Source organism: Pinus tabuliformis, chromosome 2_2 (assembly GCF_031772625.1).
Source record: "Pinus tabuliformis cultivar Carrire ecotype Pingquan chromosome 2_2, CPIR1, whole genome shotgun sequence".
NCBI classification, from domain to species: Eukaryota; Viridiplantae; Streptophyta; class Pinopsida; order Pinales; family Pinaceae; genus Pinus; species Pinus tabuliformis.
Window position 1 is genome coordinate 488,052,751 of NC_142300.1, and position 26,924 is coordinate 488,079,674.

The 26,924-nt window shown below is 33.9% G+C and overlaps 2 pseudogenes; both read left to right on the forward strand.

The window, feature by feature from the left end:
* The first annotated feature begins 322 nt into the window (after positions 1-322).
* On the forward strand, positions 323-885 carry LOC149193483 (OVARIAN TUMOR DOMAIN-containing deubiquitinating enzyme 1 pseudogene; annotated as a pseudogene).
* Positions 886-4,287: 3,402 nt separating this feature from the next.
* LOC149193484 (OVARIAN TUMOR DOMAIN-containing deubiquitinating enzyme 1 pseudogene) lies at positions 4,288-25,547 on the forward strand (annotated as a pseudogene).
* The last annotated feature ends 1,377 nt before the right edge of the window (positions 25,548-26,924 follow it).

Here is a 26,924-nt window from a genome sequence, read left to right on the forward strand (position 1 = left end):
CACGTTTTCGAAGAGGAGGAATATGCTCTGGCTGTGGAGATGTAAAGGCAAGGGTGTAGGTTGTACCAGTGCCACTACAAATATAGATACGGTGGATATTATTGACTTTGATTCATCAAATTGAACATCACTACTTAATTGTTGTCCAGTCTTCCTCTTCTTGGAAGAACTTTGATCAGCTTCTACAACATCATCACAGAGAACAACTACTGGGGCATTTGTGCTCATGCTCCGATTAGATGCTAATGTTGCTTCTTTTTCTGGTTCTGATTATCTGAATCTTAGTTCCAAAATGTGATTACGCTTTGACCTCAGCCTGTTCATGACAGTGCCACTATTACAGCAACAGAATGCCATCCAAGCAGAGCAAGCCCTCAAAAATCTCATTTGTCGGCGACAAGGAGTCCCTTTCTGCCTTGGCAGCTGAGTATGACACTGGCAGTTCTATCTTAAAGAGAAAAATTGAGGTACTAGATGAGTTATACAAGGCAATTCGACATACACTTGGTGATGGAAACTGCTTCCTTCGTTCCTTTATGTTTTCGTATCTGGAGCATATATTGGAAACCCAAGATGAAGCAGAAATGGAACATGTCTTGAAGAACATTGAGCAGTGCAAGAGAGCCCTCCTGGACCTGGGATACGCAGAGTTCACTTTTGAAGACTTCTCAATATTTATTGATCTGCTCGAGAGCGTGATTCCGGGCAGAGATTCATCTATAAGTATTGATACATATCGAGAGGAGCCGAGACCTATTAGTTTCAAATTATGTTGTGATGTTTTTCAAATTTGTGGCATCGGGTGAAACTCGTCAGAGGACCAAGTTTTTTGGACCTTTCATAATGGGTGTCAGCAATGGGACTGATCCTTCTAGCACTGAATGAAATCAACCGATCACGAGATGGCATTGTAGAGCAGGATGATCCCTTAGTCGTAGCAGAGATGAAAATGCAGATAGCAGCCCTCAGCCCTCCCTCGAGGGTTTTAAAGAGTGTCTCCTAACACATATTAAAGTAAAGGGTAATGAGGAAGAGACTTCGAATAGTTTGTTAGTAAGTTGGCAGGGCATTTCACCCACAAAAATAAACTAGATAGGATTTTCTTACTCCATATTCATAAATGGAAAGGGATGTCAAGACCGTACCACAAACACCCCTTGTCTTGTGGTAAAGTAACAAGGTAGTTTCAAACTCCTCCTTAACCTCAATGCAAGAATAGTGGTTCGGGTATTAACTTCCCTGCTTTCAAGTATGTGTCAGAGCTTGAAATGTGGCAGAAGTGGCAAATGCATTTCCAGATTCTGAGGGCAGTTATGCAGGTAGCAGCGCTAAATCTCTTAACTTTATATTCTTCTCCTCCCAGATGTCAGCACACATTTCCTTGTAATTTAAAATAGGAGGGATAAGCTCGTACATTTTTTTAGTTAATATGCGTTAGGTTAGTTATTAGATTAGTAGGAAATTGTTTAATTAAATAGTTAGACCTGCTAGCCTTTTAATGTATATTAGAAATTTAGAAAATAGTTAAAGGGTTGCAGATTTCAAGGAGAGTCTATCCGGGACTGTTTTTAATTTAATCATTTTAGATAGTTGGGTTAAGATTTTGTTTGATTTTCCTAAAAGCTAACCACAACCAGCTTATTGTGATCTCTATAGATTTGATCATTTGTAATCATAAGGGTGGTGGGATTTTGATTCCAAGACTCTACACTTTGTAATAGTTGTCTTTTTTTTAATTGTAATGAAAGCCTTATGGCTTTGGTTTGACAGAATTTTGTGTTTCTTGTATGTTTTTCCATTATTTCCATATCTGTTTTTTGCACATGTTCACAATATTATAGAAGACCTGGGTAAGAATAGATTATGTTTCAATCTCTCTGAAATCTCCTACAGATTTATAATTGTCTAAAGAGATTAGTATAGTAGATTGTCTGTCTGATCTAGCTCCTATTTGAAATCAGTTATTGTTTGTCCTTCTATTTTCTCCTGAATATGTTTTGTCGGGGTATAGAAATCTTCTTCATGCATCCAAATCTTCCTAGTTGTTAAGTAATCCATCTAGCTGCTCAATTATTAGGAAACTCCTGACATTCTTCTATCAAATTCTTATACAAATCAAGTCATTCTGTCAGGCTAGAAGCTCACACGTTCAGAAGGGACCCTGTGAGAGAGGCATTTAATATGAATAGGGATTTCCATTGATCGCCAACCACCCCCAATTAAAACCATAAATCTGGCCATTATGCTTCAAAGGCTGTTGTTTAGTGACAAGTGAATAGTATTAAACAAAGCCTCATAATAACTAAGGGAACCCCCTCTAGTTGAAGGTCCATCTTGAGCCTAAATACTGGTTGAGTTGGTTTCTTCGCATAGTTTTTGTAGCCAAGAACTGCCTATGGGAAACGAGTACAACATTTGGCGTCGTTGTCACGGAGCGAAGTAATGAAGATATCATTCTTCGGGGAAGGATAAATATTAGATCTATTCTTTGCTGGTGAACAAGGAGTAGGCATTTAGTATTGGTTGCATTTATTTCACCTGGTGACTCCACTTTGCCATATGGTGATTCCACTGGGTAAATCCCACTGTTTCAAAATTTCACCTGCCTTTACTACTATGCAAGGTTCATTGATACTTGTGATCAACAGTATATGTCATTCCCTTTCAGCTATGATCAGAAATCTAACATGTCTACAAAGGAAGCAAATTTTAAAGTACACCTGTGAGTATAAGTTTTCCATGGGATTTTATGTTCATATTGTATATATTCTTCATATTTTCAGCTACTGGCAATGTGGTTTGTCAATAAATCCACTCTACACTTGGTTACATTGGAAAACAAATTTCACCTAAGAGTGTAACGTTTCCAATTCAATTAGATATAAGTGTGGGGATTGAATAGATATTGAGAGTTTCAGTATGCAGTAAATTAGCATGTTCATTGTTTATGAATGGTGTGATACATTAGTTTATATTTTCAGTCTAGAATTTTTAGTTTTCAGTATGAAAGAGTATCTAGATTAGTGCTGGCATATGGTTTCATTTCGCAGTTGCAGGTTGTAGTCTGCACTAGCAGGCTATTCAAATGACAAGGTTAATCCAGGAGAGTTGGTTATGGCAAGATGATGGTTGATGATCAGGTTTACAGTATGACTCCATGGCCAACACTAAAGGCAATTGATCTCCTCGTTCTCTACATCCCACAGGGGGAAGCAGTCCCCATTGGAGTCGATGTTGTAACATATTTTGGCACACCCATATGTTTAACTTTCGGTGAAAAATTGTCAATTTTCATTAAGCTAAAAATTCTTAGAGATATATTTATTATGATCTTGAAAGGTTTATTCTTTTATATATATTAATTTAAATTTAAAATATACTATTTTTATAAAAATATAATTATATTTTCATGGAAATATTTGTTTTAAATTAAAATAATATTATAAAAATTTTAAACCTAAGTCAAACTAAGAATTCAAGCTTTATGAAAGAAATATTAAAATCACATTTGGAAAAGCAGATTTAAAATATCAGGCAAGTCAAAGTTAGTTAATAAGGTAATGACCGGGCTTTCTTTAAATAGCGGAGATCATCAAAAATCAAATCAAATGGTTTAATTTTATTTCGGACCCCCAAGGGTCATTTGAGGTTCAACAGCTGGGTGAGGTCTAAATTTTGGTTTTTCCCAAAACTACTTTGGGGCACGTGGCATCACTTAATCTTTTTCACACCCCCAAGAGCAAAGTCGCAAACCAACAAGAGACCCCACCAAAATCCTGCTCATGGTTTTCAATGACAGCGCAGTAAACAAAGGGTTTTCCAGACAAGGAACTCGACAAGTTGTTGATAGCCTTCTAGTTTTTTAGGCCCTTCTTCTCCATTGATGTTTTAGCTTAGACATGTCCTCATCAAACATGCATTGAAGGTTGATAGTGAGCAATATTCTTTGTTGAGTAAAATCCCCATTTTTGAAGAAGAAGAATATGCTCCAGTTGTGGAGGCATAAAGGCAAGGGCGTAGGTTGTACTAGTGCCGCTAGAAATATAGATACGGTGGATTTTATTGAATTCCTTTGAATCAACAAATTGAACATCACTGCTTAATTGTTGTCCAGTCTTCCTCTTCTTGGAAGAACTTTCATAAGCTTCTACAGCATCATCACAAAGAACAACTATTGGGGCATTTGTACCCCTGCTTTGATTAGATGCTAATGTTGCTTCTTTTTCTTGTTTTGATTGTCCTAATCTTAATTCCAAAATGTGATTGCGATTTGACCTCAGCCTGTTCATGATAGTGCTACAATTACAGCAAAAGAATGCCATCCAGGCCAAGGAAGCCCTCAAAATCTCATTTTTCGGCAACAAGGAGTCTCTTTCAGCCTTGGCAGCTGAGTATGAAATTGGAAGTTCTATCTTAAAGGCGAAAATTAAGGTACTAGATGATTTATATGGGGAAATTTGACACACACGTTGTGATGGAAACTGCTTCTTTTGTTCCTACATGTTTTTGTATCTGGAGCATCTATTGGAGACCCAAGATGAAGTAGAAATGGAACATGTCTTCAAGAACATTGAGAAATGCAAGAAAACCATCCTGGACCTGGGATAGGCAGAGTTCACTTTTGAAGACTTCTTCTCAATATTTATTGATTTGCTCGAGAGCGTGATTCCAGGCAGGGATTCATCTTTAAGTATTGATACACTCATTGAGAGGAGCCGAGACCCATTAGTTTCAAATTATGTTGTGTTGTTTTTCAAATTTGTGACATCGGGTGAAATTCATCGAAGGTCAAAATTTTTTGGACCTTTCATAATGGGGGTAAGCAATGGGACTGATCCTTGTAGCACTGAATACAATCGACCGATCACAACATGGCACTGTAGAGTAAGATGATTCCTTAGTCATAGCAGAGGTGAAAATGCAGATGCTTAGTAGCCCTCGGTCCTCCCTCGAGGGTTTTAAAGAGTGTCTCCTAACACATATTAAGGTAAAGGGTAATGAGAAAGAGACTTCCAATAGGCTGTCAGTAAGTTGGCATGGTATTTCACCCAAAAAAATAAACTAGACAGGATTTTCTTACTCCATATTCATAAATGGAAAGGGATGTCAAGAGCATACCACACACACCCCTTGTCCTGTGGTAAAGTAACAAGGTAGTTTCAAACTCTGCTTAACCTCAATGCAAGAATAGTGGTTCAGGTATTAACTTCCTTGCTTTCAAGTATGTATCAGAGCTTGAAATGTGGCATAAGTGGCGAATGGATTTCCATATTCTGAGGGCAGGTAGCAATAGGTGGGAAGGAGGAGTCAACAAGAAGATTCAACAGCCTTCCAAATCTCTTAATTTAATCTTCTTCTCCTCCCATATGTCAGCACACATTTCCTTGTAATGTAAAATAGGAGGGATAAGCTTGTACATTTTTTTTAGTTAATAGGTGTTAGGTTATTTATTAGATTAGTAGGAAATTGTTTAATTAAATAGTTAGACCTGCATGCCTTTTAATATATATTAGAAATTTAGAAAATAGTTAAGGGTTGCAGATTTCAAGGAGAGTCCATTCGAGATTATTTTTAATCTAATCATTTTAGATAGCTGGGTTAAGATTTTGTTTGATTTTCCTAAAAGCTCACAACAGCTAGCTTATTGTAATCTCTATATATTTGATCATTTGTAATAATAAGGGTGGTGGGCTTTTGATGCCAAGACTCTACACTTTGTAATAGTTTTTTTTCTAATTAAAGCCTTACGACTCTGGCTTGACATAATTTTGTGTTTCTTGTATGTTTTTCCAGTATTTCCATATCTATTTTCTGCACATGTTCACAGTATTATAGAAGACATGGGTAAGAACAGATTGTGTTTTAATCTCTCTGAAATCCCCTACAGATTTATAATTGTCTAAAGAGATTAGTATAGCAGATTGATTGTTTGATCTAGCTCCTCTTTGAAATTGGTTATTGTTTATTTGAGATTGTTTTTAATTTAATCATTTTATGTCATCTACCTTGTGCTTGATTTTTTTATTATGACATCTATTTGATGTTTGAGTGTTTTGTGTCTAGTTGATTTATTTAATATGGTATGTTTGAAAGTTGGTTGAATGTTTGATGAACTTCGTAATACGAGTATGCATTCCAATGGTCTTGTTTTAGGATTATTGCACTAACAAAAATTTGTTGAGACTGTTGATATGTACTTGAATGTAGTTCACAAATGTAGCATTATGTTTAATGACTATGAATTGACTATGGGTTATGACATGATTGTTTGTAAGAGTTGATTTCAAATTGATAGATATGATTGTCTTGATATTTGGAACATGTGATTGACATGTGTGAGCAGTTGCAGGAAACAATGCTTTCTATTAGAGTAACAAGGTAATAGTTGATGTGTTTATATAACTAACAGTTGGGTGATGTGACAATACATAGTAAGCCTACATTGGAATAACGTAAAATGGTAAAATGAAGGAATTGGACAAGAATTCCTTTGGCTATGTTTGGAAACACTAATTCCAAACGAATGAGTTCTTCTCATAAAGGAAGCTTTCTTGACCTTAATATTGTCTGACATTATGTGGATATGTGCTAGATTCATGAACATGTAATTGACAATTATATTATCTAGTCTCTAGTTACAAGTGGATTTTTCAAGGGAATTGGAGTCCCTTGAGAGATGGCATGGAGGTGTTCAGCTACAAGGAAATGTTCTTAACACAAAAAGATAAGGTATCTTGTGTATTGTTATATTTATTTATGCATTGAAAGTTATGTGTTTATGGAGATATGATGCAAGGGATTGATTGGCAATGAAATTGCCATGAAATTTTGAAGAAGTCTTTGGTTGAGCTTTCCATGGTAACCATGGGGATTGAGTCATGGTGTCTATGGTTAGTCTTGTGATTTTTGTATTTTGCAATTTTTGTGCTTGATTTGCAATTTTGCATGTGCCTGGTGAATATTTATGCCACTTTTTTGCGGTGTCATGTTGTTATTGGTTTTGATGGCTTTCTTCATAGTTATTTCTTGGTATTGCATTTTATGTTTTGAGTATTTGGAATTGGTTTGAGGAAGAGGAAGAGTTGATGGAGCTCAGGAAATTTTTGTGGCACATGGAAGGTGATGTAAGACTCGGATGAATCTCGGTGCGTGAGTAAGCACAGCAAAAACTAAGACTATGACAGTCAATTGGATTGGCTGGGTCCATTGTGGTAAGTGGACAATGATAAGATAAATGTGAGAAAGGTAACTAGAAAAGGTAAAGGAAATGGATCAAAGGTGTCGGACGTCTTGGCTATGTTGGAAAAAAATTTCTCAATGTTATGCATGTTATGCACAAATAAGGAATTTTTCTAACGTAGAGCTTACAATATCTGGCAATTTTGTTGTGGTCATGATTATGCCAATGTTTATATGTATACATGTATGTATGTATGTGCGTATGTATATCGTTGTCTGATAGGACCATGATTTTTTATGATAATGTTCATGTATATATATGCATGTATCCATGTATCTATGTCACTGTTTTACAGGGTGATCAGGAATCATCCTTGTGGAGGAATGATTGCTCACATAGGCAAATGGAAGGAAGAGGTTCCTGGATATGAGGAATCAATTGGGAAGAGTAGTCATGACAAATATATGAGGTCAATATCATATGGTTATTAGTTTATATTATATGATTTCATCATGCCTATGCTTATGTTATGGATAGGTTATACCAAGGGATACAACAACAAAATGAAAGCAATGTGGTCTGCAACATGTTGGGACAAGCATGGGATGAGACACTTGAAGCAAGGTTTCTTGGAAGAGACAATATGGTATTGGATGTCTGGTACTATTATTGTGCACGTGATTTTATAAGCATGTAGATGTTGGATATGTTGGATGTTGGATGTGTACATGTCATGCATGTGGTGCTCTGTACATATGGTGTCGCGTATATGTCTTGTGTGTGGGACCGTGTACATGTGGTATTGTGTACACGTTGCGTAGTGGTGCACTGTACATGTGGTGTTATGTAGGTGGTGCCGTGTACATGTGATGTTGTGCACACATTGTGCAAGTGGTTTCCGTATACAGATGGTACTACATACATGTGGTACATATGGTACTGGTGTAGATGCATGTATTGTATGGTGTTGTATGACATGTGTAGCTGTGTGTGTGTGATGCACACTATGTGTATGTTCACATGGTTAAGGAGAAGGCACTGGGTGTTTGTCTGATGTGGCAACCGATCCGGAGTGTGTACGGAATAAAGACAAAGGTAGAAGCTAAGGATTGATGAAATGATAAGTATCAACATTTTATTTCTATTTGATTATGCATATAATTTATGGCTATGGTATATGATGATTATATATGATTTATGATTCTGGTTTATAATGTTTAAATATGATTTATGATGTTGATTTACGATAGTTGTAGGTTTTAGCCCTATACAAAAATTACCTGCATACGAATTCTAAAACACATAAAATAAACAATGCGAGAGCATAAGACATAAAACACATATACACAGATATTTTCCCCTAGATCCCAAAACCAGGACTACTAGCTTGATTTTTTCATTTTGTTCCTTTCAATGTTACAATACATATTTATACATGTCGAAGCATCCAAAACCATGGACCGAAAACCATCGCGTCCAAAACCATGGATCAAAAACCATCGCATCCAAAACCATGTGCGAAAAACATGCAAAAAACCATAGGTAGGTCTGCCCAACCTAATATAGTGTCCAAAACCAAAATTTTCCAGGGCGCTGCCCCGGACCCCATAGAATGGTGTTACTTGCACCCCTCAAACCCCCTGTGACTCCCCTTGCTACGTAATCGACGCAATGAAGGGGGGGCTTCAGCCCCCTTCTAACCCATTGGTTAACTACGTGAGCTAGTCATGGAAAGAATATAACACAACCCAGCAATAGTTGTGTTTTGAGCTAACCAGATGTGATATGTTAATACATGATTTTTTGATCAAACAGTTGGTTTGAATTTTTGTGACATGAAGCGACCAAGATTTTAAGTGTACCTTATTAACAAACTACCAACGAGGTATGATTTGAGGTTATTTTAATTTATTTGAATCTAATGGAAATTATTTGCTTGGAACACGAATGCATGAACATTCCCAATTGGTTGGTTGAAATCAACTACAAGAATTTGTAGCAACAACAAAAGAAATTGGAACATGCAACAGTATGCTGGTAGAGTACTTGAGGAGTAGGGCCATTGTGGGACACTGGTACCCAATAGTGTCTATTGATTTCCATGAGAATTTTATGATAGATATGATGGTTTTGAGGCAGGTATATGCCTTGGCTTTTGTATCTTCCTATGCAATGAAGCCTTTTGAAGGGATGGATCACCCGGGATAGGGGATACCAGGGAACTTGGAAGGTGAGTAATTGCACAGAAGGGGGTGACCGAATTTCTTGAGGGACTGTGTAGTAGAGAAGGGAAGGTCACGAATATATTTGTTTTTCTCATTATCACAATGAGATGGAACCAGATACACATTGGGAGTGCACCCTTGAACAATGAGTAGGTAATTGTTCGCTGAGAGAACAAGTGGCGTAGGATTGTTGCAATCAACATTGGATGCAACCTTGGCGGTGGCAGTGGATTCTGGACTTCTTGAGAAGGAGGTGAATTCTAATACTACTTTGAGGGTGGAGGTGTGATCCTGTCGATTCCCTTATTGAATCTTGATACAGGAATTGTATCCTTTTATTTGCCGGTTTAGCAAATGTGCATATGTGTATATTTCGTTATTGTAAATACCATAATGAGTTGTGTTATAAAGCTCCAATATGTAGTATGGTTGCTATCTGGTCATGTTGTCATGACGTTTTACTTTCGAACAGGTTATTCATTCTAGATACTGCAACGAGCTAAGTTATAAAGCTCCATGGGAAGTATGTTTTATTTTCAGCGATCTTGTTGAGGTCTTGGTGTGGTTTAACACCGAGGAAAATGTTCCCCAAGGAGGAGGTTTCTTTAACAAACCTGGTGAAAAGTTCATGTAATAAAAGTTAAGAAAGGAAAAATAAGACCACAGGTAAGGGACATGTATTCCAAGTTGAATGTTGAGAAAATATATCCTAGTGGGCATCACTGGATGTGTGTTTTGGCTAACGAAAATTGGTTGTTAGGTCCCTATAATACTAGTGATTACCCCATTACTATTGTAGTTGTATCCCTTATTAATATTGTTGTGCCCCTATTGTCCCCATATTGTTATTATTGTGCCCCATAGAATCCCTCTATTGTTATTTTTGTGCCTTTATATTATTATTGTTAGGTTGGCTGGGTAATATTGTAACTCCTTAGACTCCTATATATAGAAAGGAGGTTTTTTCGTTTGAATCATCAAGGAATCATTCATTTGTGTAATGTAAAGGAGGTTGCCCCCACAAAGAGGTTGAATTCTAAGGTGTTGATCTATCTTTTCTATCTTTTTGTAAGCTGGTTTCATAACATTTGGTATCAGAGCTTTTGGATTCTAGGGTTTCACTGCTTCAAATAGGTCATCATGGTATTTTCACTATAAATTTTTTTCTGCGACATTTCAAAATCGAAAAAAACCCATTTGAGATGAAATCACATTGAACCTCGTGTCTGACTTTCAGAGCTTTTTTCACTATATTGGCGGAGATATGATCTGAGGAATTTGGTCTTTTTGCAAAATCCTAAATTACATTCCAAACAGGTGACTGGGGTAAAATCGTCATAACTTTCTCTCTGAGCATCAGATTGAAATTTCATAAGAATGTACAGGAAGAGGACGGACTGTAGTTTCTTGTGAATATTTTTTAGAGCCAAAGGTCAAAACAGGGACACGTGGCATGTCGTATAAGTTCACTCTACTGAACTAGTCTATAATCAGGTCACTGTGGGAGATTTAGCATAACTCTTCCTTGGAGAATCCAATTTGTATCAGATTGGTGGCATTGGAAAGAGGACAGAGAGGGATACTGCAAGTCGCAATTTCAAAATTGGATGATTTGAAATTACAGAGATACATCAGAGGCAATATCAAGCTCCTACAAGGTGAAAAAAGGTATGTAGATTTTTTTAAATTCTTGCTTAAGCTTGGTTTGAAAAATTATTTTGAAGGAATTAAAAGGGCATAGTAGAGAATTATTATCGGTAACTGATGCGTCGAGGAAAGAAAATGCAAACACCTAGTAAGCAACCTGAAAGCTCTAGCATGACTCGTGAAGAAGAGGAAGAAATGCTACATGATATATCAAAATTACAAGACCAAGTGCAACAAATGTCACTCTCACAAAAGCTAACAAAAGCTAAGATGAATGGTGTGGAAGCTAAGATGAATGGCATGGAAGCTATGATGGACAATTTGAAGACAGATTTGAACACAAATTTGAAGACAGGCATGGGAGATTTGAAGACATATTTGACAAATTTTCTACAATAAATACTTACTAATGGTGAAAGGGTAGTAAAGGAAACTCATGATGCGAACAAAAGAAATGTTAATCATGATTTCATAGACTCTAATGCTGGATTGAAGACCCACCATATTCCAAAAATTGATATGAGGAAGTTTGATGGCAAGGATATCGCAACATGGATATTATAGATGGAGCAATTTCTCGATCTCAATAATTTGCAAAACACACAAAAGGTATGTATTGCAACTTTATGTTTGGAACCAAATCAGTTTGTATGGTATCAATTTCTTTCCTCTTGTAAACAAATTATCACTTGGGAAATTTTTGCGGAAGAATTGACAGCACATTATGAGGATACAAAAAGAAACACTTTTTTTAGCCAATTGATAAGTCTCAAACAAAAGGGTTCAATAATGGAGCACATTGAGGAGTCCCAAAAATTGAACATAAGAGTAAAAAATATTCTAGAGGAGCATAGGATTGATATGATCATAGGGACTTTAAAGGATAATATCCAACATGATGTTCGCCTTTGGGAACCTAATTCATTAGAGAAGGCATTCAGGTTAGCAAGAAAAATGGAAAGAAAAATTATTGCAACTAAGAAGAATAACACTCACAACTATAAAGATGGAAGTGTTGTTGCCCCTAGTCTTCAAAAACCTAGAAGGTTGACCCCACAACAAATGGAAGAAAAAAGAGCAAAAGGGATTTGTTACTGTTGTGATAGTAAATACACTAAAGGTCATAAGTGTGCTGAGAATAAATTATTCTACATAGATTGTGAAGAGGAAGAAGAAAAGGAGCAAGAAAGGTCAAAAGAAGAGGATATACTCTAGGAACAAAGCCTAGATAAAGAAGAAATGAATCTGACCATCTATTGTAATGCATTGGCTAGAATTACCATTCCTCAAACCATCAATATAGAAGGACAAATCAAGAAGAAAAAGGTAATAGCATTGATTGATTCAGGAAGTACACATAATTTTATTCATTGTGAGGTAGCAAAAGAATTGAATTGCTTCCTATATCCAACACGAGAGTGTCAAGTGATGGTTGCAAATGGAGGAACAATAAATTTATCAGGAAAGTGCCATAATATCAAGCTATCCATAGGAGAATATGTATTGACTAGCCCAATGCTTTCCATTCCAATGGGAGGTTCTAATGTTGTACTAGGAGTCCAATGGCTACAATCCTTGGGTACAATAGCTTTTAATTTTCAAGAACCTTTCCTGAAATTTTCTGTGGAAGGAAAGGAAGTTGAATTAAGGGGTATTGCAGGGAAACCGGGAAAGATAATCAGCTCTAACGGTATGACAAAGCTTCTAAAAAAGGAACAAAGAGGTGTAATTGCACAATTATGTTCACTAGATGTTTCCACATCGAAATCATCTATTTCTCCAGATCTCCAAAAAGTCTTGGACAATCATTCCAAGGTATTTGAGACTCCCAAAGGTCTCCCACCTATTCATGATCATGATCATGCTAGTCATCTGATTCCAGGAAGTGTTCCTCCAAACATCAGGCTGTACAGATATCCCTATGCCCAAAAGAGTGAAATTGAACATATGGTTGCAGAAATGCTAGAGGCTGGTATAATTCAACCTAGTCAAAGTTATTTCTCTACTCTAGTAGTATTGGTGCACAAGAAGGATGGATCAAGGTGCATGTGTCCAGATTATAGGGAGCTCAACAAGCTCACTATTAAAGATAAGTTTCCCATTCCTGTCATTGATGAATTTCTAGATGAATTGCATGGATCAATTTACTTCACCAAGTTGGATCTTCATTCAGGATATCATCAAATCAGAATGAAGACTGAAGACATTCCAAAAACAACATTTAGAACTCATGAGGGTCATTATGAATTTTTGGTCATGCCTTTTGGCCTTACCAATGCACCTTCTACATTTCAAGGTTTGATGAATTCCATTTTCAAACCCTTCCTTAGAATATTTGTGTTAGTATTTTTTGATGATATACTAATCTACAGCAAGTCTCGGAAGGATCATGTTGAACATGTTGACAGGGTGCTACAACTATTGGAGGAGAAACAATTATATGCAAAAAGATCCAAATGTTTCTTTGGAGTATAAGAGGTGGAATATATGTGTCATATTGTATATCATAAAGGAGTTAAGGTAGACCCTAGCAAAATTAAAGCCATTAACGAATGTAAAATCCCTGCATCCATAACGCATCTACGAGGATTTCTCAGGTTGACAGGGTATTATCGCAAGTTTGTTAAGAATTATGGGAGAATAGCAGCACCTCTAACAACATTATTGAATAAAGATGCATTTTCATGGACTCCAGAAGCAGCAAAGGCCTTCAAAGATCTTAAAGAGGCAATGTGCCAAGCCCCGGTCCTAGTTACACCTGACTTCACAAAAACCTTTATTGTGGAATGTGATGCTTTAGGAAATGGAATTGGTGGTGTTTTAATACAATATGAAAGACCCATTGCTTTTGAAAGTCATCCAATCAAGGGAAAGTTTTTACACAAAGCTATTTATGAGAAAGAAATGTTGGCAATACTACATGCGCTTAAGAAATGGTAACCCTACCTAATGGGAAGACACTTCAAGGTAAAACGGATCATGATAGCCTTAAATAATTTTTAGAACAAAGATTATCCTCTAAAGAGCAACAAAAGTGGGTCACAAAGATGTTGGGTTATGACTTTGAAATCATCTACAAAAAAGGGAAGAAAAATGTGGTGGCAGATCTGCACTCTCAAGAAACGATGAGGATGCGAAAGCATTATTGTGCGCCATTTCTATTATCCAACCAAATTGGATAAACAAAGCAAGGGAGGAATGGAAGAATGATGAAGAAGTGTGGGCGCTTATTCGAAAGTACAACAAGATTCCAGTACATCTGATACATTTAGCTGGAAAAATGATTCGTTATGGTACAAAGATCACTTATACCTCTGTAAGAATTCCCAACTCAAGCAAAAGATTCTTATGGAATTGCACACTTCTCCCTTAGGAGGGCACTCAGGATTTTTTAAAACTTACCACAAGGTTAAGAAGGAATATTTTTTGGGATGGCCTTAAATCGGATATTCAAAAGTTTGTGGTGGAATGTTTGGTTTGCCAACAAACTAAAGTTGAAACAATTAAGACCCCGGGTCTATTACAACCTTTATCCATTCCAAGCCAATGTTGGGAGGAGGTTTCAATGGATTTTATCATAGGTTTACACGAGTCTGAGGGAAAGAGTGTCATCATGGTGTTAGTTGACAGACTTACCAAGTATGCGCACTTTTGTGCATTGTCACATCCATTTAAAGCCAGTACAATTTCTACTGCATTTATGGAAACAATTCAAAAGCTGAATGGAAACCCAAAGATTATTGTAAGTGACAGAGATCCCATTTTCACTAGAAATTTTTGGACAGAATTATTTTCTTGTCTCGGTACTCAGTTAACTCATAGCTCATCTTATCATCCTCAATCTGATGGGAAAACTAAGATAGTAAACAAATGTTTGGAAGGATATCTTCATTGCTTTGTATCTGATAAACAGACACAATGGGTCAAATGGTTGCCTCTGGCTAAATGGTGGTATAACATGTCCTTCCATCACATCATATTTAAAAGAAGATTCTAAGGTTCAAGCAGTGGAACATCATATCGAGCATCAACAACAAGTCCTCCAACTCTTAAAGGATAACCTCTTGTTGGCGCAGAATAGAATGAAACAACAAGCAGATCAACATCGCAGCGAAAGAAGTTTTGATGTAGGTGATTGGGTATTCGTACGGCTACAACCATATAAACAAATGTCCCTCAAGCAAGCTAAGAAGGATAATAAATTATCACCAAAGTATTATGGTCTGAACAAGGTGTTGCAAAAGATTGGTACTATGGCATACAAATTGGAGCTTCCTGTAGCTTCTCAAGTGCACCTAGTTTTCCATGTTTCGTGTTTAAAGAAGGTTATAGGTGACAAGCTCCTAGTTCAAACAATATTGCTAGAACTTGACGAGGAAGGAAAAATTATATTAGAACCGGAAGCAGTCACAGAAACAAGAACTTGACAGCTACGAAATCGATCAATTTTGGAGTATCTCATCAAGTGGAAGAACTTATCCGCTGAAGATTCCACATGGGAGGATGAGAATTTTATATAGAAGCATCTAGAACTACTCAAGCATTGAGGACAACACTTTTTTGAAGGAGAGGGGCATGTTAGGTCCCTATAATACTAGTGATTACCCCATTACTATTGTAGTTGTATCCCTTATTAATATTGTTGTGCCCCTACTGTCCCCATATTATTATTATGTGCCCCATAGAATCCCTCTATTGTTATTTGATGAAGAGAAGTCACGTACGGTTTCCGTACTATGGTATTATGAATACCAGTGATCTTTACCATGGTATTGACCCATAACAATGAGCGTGACAATGAATATTTGATACTGTCAAAGAATACCATTGCCATTACTAAGGGATTAGCCTAAGGTAATGGCTAAGGCCTATGTTATATAAGAAGATGGAAATCAAAGTGTTAGAGTGTCTATCTGATGGATTTTTTTATGAATAAATTGATCTGAAATAGGTGTGCACCAGAGAGCATGGAGATGGATAAGATGTAATAGATCTGAAATGACAACATATTGGATAATTAGTTTATGGTTAGATAGATATATGATGATGATGATATTATGATGTGTGTTTATAATAGTTTGTATGCCGAGATTTGGGTTTTACAGATGTTGTGTTTTGCAACGAGGGTATGATTTAGTGTTTTCATATTTGAATGCTAGTTTTCCATTGAGAAGTCACCTACATGCACGAACATTGTTCTAATTGGTCACATATATTCTACATTATGGAAAAATATATACGCATGTGTAGTGAAGGATAAGCACGTACATATGTGGAATTTCTATATAAGAGTCACATACATCATCTATGGTTTTGTAGTATGGGATATTAATAATGTTTGATTAGTTTTGTTATGTCTGTTGTTATCTATCAATGATGTCTCTCTCATGATAATTTGTGTTTGACAGTTATCGTTCAGTTTAATTGTTTGTTGAATGATATGTTGACTAGAGATGATGCTACTATGTGAGGATATGTATCTGGTTCAGTGATCTGTGATGGTTTCAGTATGTGATTCAGTGATTAGTTTAGTGTGATAGTGGTTTAGACTCAGTTTTACAGTATCTTAAAAATTATATGCAGGTCCTCTTAAGGGGAAGCACATACATATGTGGGTATGACTCATAATAGTACCATACATATATTCTTACATATGGTTGATCAGGGTTTGCAGCAATAGTAGTTGGGTTTTGTGATGGGTAACAATGTTTGGCTTATGGATGAGTAGTTGTGCCTTGATCTATCCTAGTTTAGTTTGATCTAATTGTATTGCTTGATTAAGATTCAATGATTGATTTGACGATTCAATTGGTTCACTAATTGAGTGATTTGATAAAGCGATTGGTTTCTTAACTGTTATTTGGTATTGGGCTTAAATGATGGTAGTGGGTCCAGTATGAAAATATGATGAAAACTGACCTACAATTTTGATGTTGTGAGTTAGGTGTATCCAATATGAAGTATTATGAAATATGGTCCATAGAGGCGCTAGGGGTTGGAGCCTTCTGTGAGGGATTCGAAGCTTCCTTCCTATGGTAGTTGGCAAATGTGATTAGGGGGTTGGAGCTCCTTTCCTGTGGGTGATGGTAAACAAGATTAGGAGGTTGGAACTCCATTCCAGTGGTTGTTGGAGAACGAGAGAAGGGTACAGCCTTTTGTAGGTGGGTTCTTGGTATGAGTCTACGTTAGTACAATATTGTAAGATATTTTCCTCTATAATAAAAGATGAAGACAAAGACGACGACAATGGTGGTTTTCTCCCACATTGGGTTTCCACGAAACAATATTGGTGTCCTCATGTGTTGCTTATATGTGATGGTTTATTATATTCTTACTACTCATGGTTACAGTGTAATTAAAGGCTAATGAAGTAATGATACGCTGGTTAAAGTAGAACAAATGATGAAATATATGAAAATTTAGTTAACTGGAAATACATGTTTTTACTTAATCATAGTCGCATACATACGTTGTTTTACTTAATGACAATAGCGTACAGAAATATGGATAAGAGTTTGAAAGGTTTAAGTGAGTTTTAAAATATTGATTCACCTCTCCCTCTCCCCCTCCCTCGTCCCCAACATTTTTCCCAACATATATAAATCTCTATATCAGATCCTCAAGTCTCTCAGCTTCTTTTTGAACCGTTCTAAAGATTTCTTTTTTAAGATCATGCTATATAAAATAGTATTTATATTTTTTCTTTAAATATCATTTACATAAAATTTCATGATCTTGTTGAATTGACCCCTAAAATCATTAACCATTTAAGAGCATCATCCTTCAATGTTACCAGAAACAATCTCAATTTTTTAGTATTTAATAAGTAACCATAAACTCTACAAAGTATTTCAAATTCAAAGAGAAAGGTTTCTATATATTCTGACCTCACACCATGGAGGTTGGGAAGAAAATATTGAGGGTTGTTCTTTATTTGAACACTTATATCATTATCCTAAATGGGAAAGCCAAGAGGATCTGACTCATTGTCATAATCTCCATTAATTTCTTCTGCCTTATTTTCCGCCTCTTCTTCTTCCACTCGCAGAAATGGATGGTGATGGGGTTCTTACTACACCACATCATCAAGTGGGGGGTTGCGGTATTGGAGAAGTTTTTAATTGTTTTGTAGATTTTTGAATGAGAATGCTAATGTAATGCAATTTTCTAATTTTGAAATGACCAATGCCTAATGCATATATTTTTTATTTTATGAAAAGTAAAAGAAATGGGTCAACTAGGGAAGAAAAACATGCATACATTGACACCTCCCCAACAATGACACCAAAAAGTTATGAGCACTAAATAAATTTGTGTATTTCATTTAATTTTAGGTATCACAACTTTTGACAACTAATTAATTCTTAATATTGTCCCTCCAGGCATTACTACATATATCTTAAAGAGTAGTTTTAATTTTAAATTTTCTCAGTTACCTCAGTTTGTTGAGATGATAGACATTGTAAATAACTTTAATGATGAAAAATGACGAAATATAAATTTTAAATGCAAAGTGGCAATTTAGTAATATTGAATGGTGGAAAATGTGAATAATAGGAATATAGTCAATTACAAATAGTCTTCATTGTGATCAATCTCAAACTATTTTCTTCTAATATTCTTATTGTCAACCCTGTTAGTTTTTCCATCTTTTCATGTCGATTATATAAAGATGGCAGTCGAAATCGTCATTTGTATCTGATGAAAAATGAAAGTGGTCCGTTATTTTAACAAACTAAACTATTGTGAACTCCTTTTCTAATTTTTATTTTTATTTTAAAGGGCAATGGATGGACGGACATACTTACACATCGAGTTGTAGAATGAGCCTCTTGGCTCATTAAAATATAATATATACATAATTCAGATTAAAATATTTTACATAACATGTATGTTCAAATTAAAATAATTTTTTTACAATTAATGTATTTTTAAATATATGTCATTATATTAAAATATTTTATTAATAAACCACATTGAATATTTTTTTATGTATAACATTAAAATATTTTATTTTAACAAATTTTGCATATATAAATATATATGAAATTGACATGGACATAAATTAGTGAACATAAATTTTCAAATAGTTTATTTAAATTTCTTTTCAAAATATTTTTGAAAAATATAAGATTTAAAAATATTAATGACACATTTCTTTTTACTTCTAATTACTTTAGGACATATTCATTTTGTTTTATTATAACCTATAATATTTTTTTATTTAAAACATAATTTTTTTTCTATTATTTAAAAAAATAAAATAAACATCTCAACTCAATAAATATGTATTAAAATACTACAGAAAAACTCTTGATTTGAGTAGAGTGATGTGGAGCCTCATATGGTGTGATTTGGTCGGCAACTATTTAACAGTTTTGAGTCGTAAGTCATTCATGTCGAGGTAAGTCATTCGTAAACCCTACATTGTTTCACCTTTCATTCTCCAGTTATTCCACATTACAAGCCGTTATTTCACATATCTAAAAAAGGCGTTCACATTAAAATGAGAAATCTATTTGAACAAACAAAACCATCGTGAATTCCTTTTCACCTTATATACTCTCTTTCAAAGAGAGAACTGAAAGTCCCGAGTTTCTTTCCTATCTCATTGCTACGTTAAAAATATACAAAATATTGTTTTAGATATATATGAAGTTCATATAGATATAAATTAGTTAACATAAATTTTTAAATAGTCTATTTAAATATTTTTGAAAAATATAAGATTTAAATATCTTAATCATATTTTTTTACTTCTAATTACTTTATAGCATGTTAATTTTTTAATTATAAAGATATTATTTTTCAAGTTAGAATATAATTTTTAATTTTTAATTTTATTTTAAAAGTAAGGGAGAAATACACATACTTACACATCCCCTTCTATAGAATTGTAAAAAAAACCTCTCTGCTAAAAACTTATAGTCACTTCTATACCAATCTTTATTTAGGTCCGATAGATCATTGTTTGGTCTCAGGGGACGTTAACCATCATCATCATCATCATCATCATAATATTCAATTATTCCACGTTGCAATATATAATTTCACATATATTATCATTTCGCATTTCTTACTCCCGTTCATATTGCAATAAAAAAATCATTTCCAAAAATAAACCCTTTGTGAATTCCTTGGCCTTTTACAGTCTCTTCCAAAGAGGGAATAGGAAATCCCGAGTTCCTTTGCCATCCTGTCGCACTGTTGACGAAGACTAGTCTATTGGCACTTCTGTCCAATCAAGATATCTGGTTATTCAACATTGCAATACATTATTTCATATTTCTTCCTCCCGTTCACATTGCAGTCCAAAATTCATTCAACAAATAAAAAATCAATATTCCCTTGCGTTGCTCCTTCAAAAGAAAATTTTGACAAAATACTGTCACTACCACCCCCAATGCATAGGATATGTCGATACAATCTTTCCATTTCGTCACGCAGTTTCATATCTAAGAATACGCGTAATAAGTTTTGACTGCTTTTGCGGTTTCAAACATATTGTAAGCACAAAGTGCAATGTGTTATTTAACGTTATCGTCCCATGTAGACTTTTGTTTCTCATTCCGTTCCATAATGCCCGTTCTACATTCACTCTACGGAAATTGTCCCATGTGGATTTTTCTTTCTCATTCCGTTCCATAATGCCTGTTCTACATTCACTGTACGGAAATTGTCCCATGTAGACTTTTGTTTCTCATTCCGTTCAATAATGCCTGTTCTAGATTCACTGTACGGAAATTGTGTAGGTTTCGGTCCCTTTCATAATATTTGCCGTAGATTCACTTTAGAATTTCGAAATTTTCGTAACGACACACGTGATCTTGCACTCTTTTATTCAAACATTACCAAAAATTTAAATATTAAATAAGTATTGGATTTGTTGACTATTCTATATACCATAGAATGTAATTATTACCTGATTAATTTTTATAGAGGGAACGCTATGTATATTATGAGATATATTCTATATACCATAGAATGTAATTATTAATTGGTTAATGTTTATATTGAGGGAAGGTTATGTACATCTGAGTATGAAGTATGAAGAGATATGGTCGGCTAATATTATATTTAAAAATATTAAAATAATAATTTAAAAAAATATATATTAATAACCAAATATTTTATTATTAATTATAATTAAAATATTTCAATGTTATATTGTGACTTAATATTACATTTAAAAATAGTAAAATAATAATTTAAAACAAAAATATATTAATAACAAAATATTTTACTGTTAATTATGACTAAAATATTTCAATGTTATTATTAAAATATATAATTTTATATCTATTTTATATAGAGAAAAATAAAGTAATTTAAATTAAAAATGTTTAAGCTGAATATAATATTTTAATACCAAATTTATATAGAGAGGAAGACTGGGACAGTTTTTATTCCGTTAATGCCTCTTTTCCAATTCAATGTATGAGAGATATTTATTATTCTTTCAATGCTTAATATGGAATTGATATGTAATACTTTAGAAAATATTAATAATAAAAATAATTAAATGTATGCATCCAAGAAATAAAAAATAAGGGGTATGTTTTAACATTTTAATGTGGAGAACATGAATTATAACTAAAATATTTCAATGTCAACTACATATATATTATACCAACCTAGATCTATATTAACTCTGGATCTACCAAGCACCAAGACATCAAATCTCTTTTCACACTAAAAAATGTTTAGATCTAAATAAATTTGATCTTTCTTAGTGCTTGGTAAAACAATAATTAAGATGGAACTATTGTCGATTAGTAATTAATCAAATTACTTTAATATATTAATTTTCTTAATGCTTAGGAAAGCAATAATTAAGATGGAACTATTCTTGATTAGTAATTAATCAAATTACTTAATATATTAAATTAAGTTAAACATATACAAACAAAATGAAATCTACATCACTTTTAATTTTTTTAATAATAAGTTAAATTATCTTATATTGTTAATTTAGATTTTATCGAGAGAGATCAAATCACTTTTCACACTAAAAAAATATTTAAGTCCAAAAAAAATTGCTTTCTTAATATTTGGTAAATCTAAAATTAACATAGATATATTCTTGATTAATAATTAATCAAATTACTTCAATTTATTAAATTAACTTACACTCATACAAATTAAGTGAAATCTAAATCACTTTTAATTTTTTTAATAATAAGTCAAATTATATCATATTGTTAATTGACATCTCTTAATGGGTGTTATTTAATATCACGAAGCAAAATATTAGTAAAAAAGTAAAAGTGCAATTTTCAAAATAATTAAATTCCATAATAACAATTAGAAAGTAATAATGTGTGGAATTAAATAATGTAATTAAACAATTTGATGTTTAAATCTATAAGCTAATGGTAATGAGAAAAAACTAAGTGAAATCTAAATCACTTTTAATTTTTTTTAATAATAAGCCAAATTATATTATATTGTTAATTGAGATTAATCGGAAAAAATTAAATGAAATCTAAATCACTTTTAAATATTTTAATAATAAGTTAAATTATATTATATTGTTAATTGAGATTTCTTAATGGATGTTATTTAATATCGCGAAGAAAAATATTAGTAAAAAAGTAAAAGTGCAATTTTCAAAATAATTAAATTTTATAATAATAATTAGAAAGTAATAAGGTGTGGAATTAAATAATATAATTAAATAAATTTAAATTTAAATTTAAATGTATAAGTTGATGGTAATGAGAAAATGTATTATATATGAAAGATAAAGATGTTGCTGAGATGGATTAATATTTATAAACAAAAATATATACAAATTATTTTATATATAAAACTGGCACAATCACATTCATAAATGTGGTTTATATACGTTGATAGGTGTATATTGATTATATGCACAACTATTTTAGTAAATGTGGTTGAAAGATGACAATGGGTGTTAATGGTATAGATTTAATATTTATATTAATATCGATATTAATAAATATATAATAATAAAAACAACAATAATAATAATAATAATAATAATAATAATAATAATAATAAGCCTGAGATATTAATAAAATTAAGGGATTTGTATCATAAACCTCGCAAATTAAAACTTGAAGATTATTATTATTATTATTAAACCCTAGGTATTTAAAACCAAGGTGATTAAGCTTAGAAACCTTAAACCCAAGGGATTATTAAACCCTAATTTTGTAATGTTGAGAGGCAACATTGGATTGATTTTGTCACAATGCGACATTGGATTGATTTTTGTACAATGCAAATGTCATAATATGAAGCCCTTTGTAGTGCCACAATTTGACAATGGAAAATTGCAATATAATGTAAGTTTCGAACAATGATTGTCATCTTGCTTGTCGAATTACAATAATGTTTGTCATAATGTAACATTGGATAGATTTCTTCACCATTCAAATGTAACAACATTAAACCCTAATGTTATAAATCAATAGATTAATATTATAAACCTAAGGAATTAATAAACCAAAGAGATTATTAAACCCTAAATTTTTAATGTTGAGAGGCAACATTAAATAAATTGCAATGTAATGTAACATTGCGACAATGAGTATCAGATTGATTGTCATCATGCAACAATGTTTGTCACAATGTGATGTTGGACTGACTTTTCTACCATACAAACATCACAATACAAAGCCATTTTGTAGTGTTCCAATGTGACATTGAAAAATTGCAACGTAATGTAAGTTTCCAATAATTATTGTCATATTGCTTGTCAAATTGCGGCAATGTTTGTCATAATGTGACATTGGATAAATTTCTTCACCTCAAATGTCATAGCATTAAAACCTAATGCTATCTTAAACCCAAGGGACTAATATAGTTATAAACCCCAAGGATTAATATTATAAACCCTAGGGATTATAAACCCAAGGGCTTAATATTATAAACCGAAGGGATTTATAAACCCTAATTTTGTAATGTTAATAGGTGACATTAAATAAATTGTGATATAATGTAACATTGCAACAATGAGTATCAAATAATGTTTCATCTTGCAATAATGTTTTTCACATTCCAACATTGGTTTCATTTTCCTAGCATGAAAACATCACAATATGAAGTTCTATTTTAGTGTCGAAATGTGACATTGAGAAAATTGCAATATAAAATAATGTCATATAACTCTCTGCGGACTTTTTATTCTTTTAGGTTTTCTTTTTTTCTAATAATTTTTAAATAGTATGAATATGTATGTATATTATTCCCTTCTAAAATATATATCAGACTGCCGAATTTCAAATATATTGTATAATTATTTCCACATTATTCCTCTCTCAATAGGTTACTTGTTGAGTTATTTCCCATCTAGGGCTTACACAATATGACCCCCCTAAATATATATCAGACTACCGATTTTCAAATATATTGTATAATTATTTCCACATTATTCCTCTCTCAATAGGTTACTTGTTGAGTTATTTCCCATCTAGGGCTTACACAATATGACCCCCCTACCTTAACCAGTGCATGCAAAGGTTCCATATAAATTTATATACATATATGCACTTGCTATGGTCCTATTTAATAATGCTACCAATCGTTTACATATGAATTATGAAATGGAGTCTTTTTTAGTCCCTGCCATTTGGCAATGGCCAGGACTATAGTAATTGATTATGCCCATCTTAGCATTAGTTCACCTGTTTGTTAATCCCACTGATCATGATATAACCAAAGTTTCTAGACAAAGACCGATTTGCAATCCAAAGTTTTTCGATACAGATTTATTTTCCTTCTTATTTGACCTCTTCCTAAGGCCGAAGAGCAAAACCATATGTTATAAATAGTAATTCGTTTCGTATTTTCAAACTAGTAAATACTAGCTAAATTAATGCTAGCATTAGCAGAGCACATTAAATGCCAGTTCTGTTTCACAGACATACATGGGAAGTTTAATATGATTCCTTTCGTAGCTTTCCCTTTTTGTTGTCTGGATCTTTCCGACACTGCCATTTGGGCCTTTTTGATGTCTGGATCTTTCCGACACTGCCATTTGGGCCTTTGTAACACTTATGTGGCACTGGGATCTCCAGAGCTGTGTTTAATACCTTATTGCTGAGAATCCCAAGTCTCTATCTTCATACCAGAACAATCTTGGATCTCACCTTAGAATATATAATATCACTACAACTTGTTGTGCCCTTGCTTCAACAAGGCAACCGCAACAGCCCGTAAAATCCCACTTCACGCCCCAGGAATAGAGAAAAATGAGAGTTTTTTGCGGCAATATTTCTATTTTGTTAATGCTACTTACGATTTCTGTAGACTATGCAAGGCCAAATTGGATGCCTCCCACCAGAATTGAGCAATTTCTTCCATATCTAGGAGATGCAATCGCCGAACTCGATCCCTGTCAATGCTTGTCAAGGTCGTCTGCGGGAACCGAGCAGCTTATGCCTGTCAAAGTCATCTGCGCGAACCGAGCATCTTCTTCCATCGTGGCAAGAAACAAAGTAAACTGCCTCACTCTTCCCTTTTCTTAATCTGTAGGTACCCCTTCTTAATCTGTAGGTAACAAGCAACCAAGTAACAAGCAGTCACACTTCAGAGCCAATATTCTACTAAATTGTAGTTCAGAATACATTGTTATTAAACAACATACAGTGCATAACTTGCAGAGAGATGATAGAAGAAACAAAATCCGGTTGCATAATCCATGGTTGTATTCTTCTCTGCGCATACAAGATTTGAACTCCAAACGACAGATGAATGGGAAAACAAGTCCACAGAATCAGATTTGATAGGCGCAAGGCATCCTATAAGAAATCATAATAGACATCGTTGGCCTTCCTAGCGTTATTCAAAAGTACCTTTTTTTTTAGAGCGAAAAAAGAAAGATTATATTATATAAGATATATAAGAAACAGATACATTAGACAGAAAGAACTTCATAGGGGCTATTTTTAGCCTAGAGATAGTATTCCAAAAATTAAAGCCAGGCTATTGAGCTGCCAAAAGTTGCTGACAAAAGTTGCAGGATAAGGGGATACATCGCAGATAGAGGAGAAAAGAAGGAGCAAGAGGTTCTCTTAAAAGAGAGAAAACAGTATTCAGAGACGATTCTAAGTTGCTCCTGCCAAAACTTTAAGCAGAAAGTTGAAGTAGACAGAATACCAAAAGGAAATACATACCTGAAAACTAAATGATTTGAATTAAGATCCGGGAAAGGAAAAGTCCTGGATAGAGAAGATTTCATCGCCAGATTTTACCTTCATGCTCCAGATACCTGGTTCCAATAGGAGACCCTCCTTTTGTAGAAATTTTGAATAATTTAACACATATTCAATGGAGATTATCCTGATCATGTACTATTGCGGAAAACATACACAATACATAAGCTCCTCTACGTTGATCATCAATATAGCATCATCAATAACAATAAAACATCAAGAGCATTCACACATTAACACAGTATGTATCCCGGGGAAAGCATCTCGCTAAAAACCCCAACTATCTGTATATTAATGATTGAGTCATGTAACATTACATAGCATAATACTTCTCACAAGTATCTCCACCTCTGTTACACACAATACAGCTCAGATCTGATCTCCAAATCTCTTCCACTGCTTGCCTGCCTCCACTGCTCAATACCTGCTCAAGAACTGATGAGAATGGCTCACCAAACTCGTTTTTCACCTGCAAAATAGTCACTCACACTTTGTTGGAAGTGAGCACAAGCTATAATGTGGGCAAATATGTGAGCAAACCCATTGGCATACTCAATCCCTTGATTGTGCAAGATCTGGTGCACAACTATAGTCACAACTGATAGCAATCTGATTCTCTACCACCTGTCCCTGTTGAACTGAACATGCACTGACATGCACTTGAGTTAACTGACGTATTCATTAGTTGTA